This window comes from Ipomoea nil, unplaced genomic scaffold (assembly GCF_001879475.1).
Source record: "Ipomoea nil cultivar Tokyo-kokei standard unplaced genomic scaffold, Asagao_1.1 scaffold2792, whole genome shotgun sequence".
In the NCBI taxonomy this organism is placed as follows: domain Eukaryota; kingdom Viridiplantae; phylum Streptophyta; class Magnoliopsida; order Solanales; family Convolvulaceae; genus Ipomoea; species Ipomoea nil.
The window spans coordinates 835230-838427 of NW_017619220.1; the positions used below are offsets into that span (position 1 = coordinate 835230).

General features: G+C 45.3%; 1 long non-coding RNA gene across 1 annotated transcript; it reads left to right on the forward strand.

Moving 5' to 3' along the window:
• On the forward strand, positions 1-2770 carry LOC109157824. Its single transcript, XR_002050289.1, has 3 exons — positions 1-580; positions 920-992; positions 2572-2770. It is a non-coding gene; the product is annotated as an uncharacterized LOC109157824 (long non-coding RNA).
• The last annotated feature ends 428 nt before the right edge of the window (positions 2771-3198 follow it).

The following is a 3198-nucleotide window of genomic DNA, read 5'->3' on the forward strand; positions in this document are numbered from 1 at the left end:
TTCCTTAACAATCTAGCCGCACCAAACATCCTTCCTTCTCCTTTTCTTCTTCGAAAGCGGCAGAACAAGAAGCAGCCATGAGGTCACCTGTAGTGATAGTGGTAGCTGAGTCTTCCGGCTTAGAGGCTTTCTTCGCCAAACATGGTCAGTCCCGGCAAACCCCTCTTCTTCTCCCTCGATTTTCCGGTGAGTAGGGCGGTGGCAGTTCCGTAAGAGGGGGGCGGTGGGCAGCTTCGTTGGAGGCAAGATGTTGGCGGTGGTTGAATTTGGTTCTCCGGCTGCAAGCTGCGAGCTTTTCCCCTCCGGCGACCTTGGTGAGCAGCGGCAACCCTTCCCCTGTTTCTGGCAGTGGTTGAGCAGATGGTGGCGCAGCTCGGACAACGCGGCGACGTCGGTTTCGAAGCCCGGTGGTGTGGGTTCAGCGTTGGCAGCTTGGAAGTAGCGGCGTGGTGTCTCCTTCTCGACGGAATGGACGAAGCTCCTCGGCTTGGTGGCTGTACGTGGTGACCGATGGGTGGGGGAACTTACCGCCGTTCCACCCGCGGCCTTGCATGAAGAAGATGAAGATGACGATGGCATGGTGAGCTTCTGTTGTGTTGTGTGTTGCTGTTTAGCGTAGTATTAGTTAGTTGTTGTTTAATTATGTTATTAATTGAGTTATTAGCTTAGTGGTAAGGGTGGTGGTTGTGGTGGCATTTGGCTAGGGTTCCATTTTTACTTAAGGCATTAAGACAATTTTCGTATTTAATTTTAAGTAGTAAGTCCTATCTATTAAGTCTTGGTTATTAGCTTGCCTATTAGTGTTTATGGATGGTTTAGTGGGTAATTTAAGGAAGGACTAGAGTTTGAATCCCCTTATAAGTTTAATTAGTTTTAATTAGTACTTTTGTTAATAGTTGAGATCCGGTTTAATTTTCAGGTTCTCGTTGTTTGGCTCATGAGTTGAGCCTAGCCTAAGTTTGGCGTTGGATTTGGTTTGTTAAGCGAATGAGGTAACTCATGCTCTACAAAATCTATTTTGCTTACCTATATAATGATTTATTGGATTCTACATGTGATTTTGCTAAGAAATGTGAGTGTTAATGCATTGTGTTGCGAAAATGCATATCTAGAGCTTGTTATTAGGGTTCATGTATGTCATTGCTTGGCTATTCCTTTGATTCAAGTCATTTTGTTGTATTTGGTGAGATTTGGCATGTTTTGGACTTGAATTTGAGCTTGGAGTTGAAAATCCCCGAAGGGATAGTTTTGGTACAGGAGCTGTACCCGCGGGCGGAACGGCGGGTAGTGCACCACCCGCGGGGTACAAGGCCTCGTGGGAGTGGTTCCCTCGGGCGGAACCACGGGTGGAGGTCCACACGTGGCTCCACCCGCGGGTACGTATATGGTGTTGTTTGGGGATTTGTTCCCCGTGATTTTTTTGACTCGGTATTTGGTCTTTTGACTTCCCGATGTTCTTTTGTGGAACTATTTGAGTGTCTTCTTGATGTTTCGTATGTCTAGAACTATATGGCAGGAATCCATGTAGGTGTTGGTGTCTTGAATCGTGCTAAGTGTTCAACATTGTGTTTCGTTGAACCGTGATGAGTCTTGTGTGTTCTTCGGAACTACGTTTGGTTTACCCGTTTGATAAGCATGCTAGTTCGGTGTTTAAATGCTAGCGTGTGTGTTGTTTGTACCTTCCTTTCGTTGATGATAACTTGTGTAATTCATCGTTGTTGTTGGACTGTGATCCATTCCTTGGTTGAGTATGGTTTAATATCTTCGTTGTGATCCGTTGATTGATTCCTGTTGTGATGTGATGTGTGTGTGGCTGTACCTGGATTGCACGATTTTAGTTTATGGGGCCTTAATCACCAAGGTACGGCAGTGGTCCTCGTGGTGGCCATGACGCGATTATGGAGTTTATGACCTGTGTGTCGGGTTCACGTATTTCTTGGGAGGCATGTGTTGCCAAGGCGTGTGTCGCCGTGTGTGTGATCGGTACCCTCGTGTACTATGAATTGGTGGTCTTGTTGGTGGTTGTTGGTGGGGGACGACGGTCCGAGGAGGGAAAAGGTTGGACTCAGAAGTACAGGGGTCCTGGAGGTAATGGTTGGAACTAGATATAAGGTTGGTGGTAGCCATAAGGTTGGAACCGGGCATAAGGAAGGCATAGTAATTCGTGATGGGTGATGTCACGAAGGCTTGTGTAGCCGTTGTTGTGAGTTTCTCTTCATGTGACGTGTGTAGTCACAAAGACATGTGTTGTCATTGGTTGTGTCCTTATCCTCTTGTGTTATGCATGTCGGGTGTTAATTTACTGTGTGATGGTAGATTATACCTTGAGCCGTTCTTGTGAGTTGTTGTATCTCGTGTGGTCTTGGGATGTGTTCCCTTATCTTGTTGTGAGTGCTTAGAGTCTTGTGTTGACTTCCGCTCTTGGTTTTGAACATATATATGTATATTCCGTTTCGAAAATGATTTTACATACGTATATCCTATCTATGTATGATATTTCACATGTATTGGTGGGTTACCAGCATTATTCGCTGACCGGGCATCGTCCCATTTCTATTTGTTGCTTTACAGGTTGGGTAGCTTTGGAAAGCACGCTAGTGTCCTGTAGATAGATTAATCTCTTCCTTTAATAGTTGTTGAGGCCTGTGAGCCTAAGTAGTTGATTTGTTAGGCTCCTTAGTTGTAGTATCTGCCTGTGCACCTATGTTTGTTATAGGTGTGGCATAGAACCTTCCGGTTTGTTTAGTTAGCTTCCGCCTTGTTTAATCTTAATGAGTAGACTTTATCCCTTTTCTAAGCTTTAATGGGTTTTAAAAGTTGTTGAAAATCGGGGGTGTTACAAGGAGTCCCCAAGTCACGAATCTTGAAGGTTGCAGAGAGTTGAAGCAGCAAAGAAGCAACAAGATCCGAGTTATTCCCGAGCATGATTATATCATCTACGTAGACCAGTAAAAACACCAGGGAGTTATCAGCTTTGTAGTGAAACAGGGAAACATTAGTTTTGGATGATACGAATCCAATAGTCAATAGGTAGTCATGCAGCAGCTTGAACCAGGCTCTCGGAGCTTGCTTCAAGCCATACAGAGATCGTTGAAGATGACGCACATAATCAGGATGAGTCGGGTCTTCATAGCCAGGCGGCTGGCACATGTAAACGGTCTCCACTAAATGCCCATTGAGAAAGGCATTGTGGACATC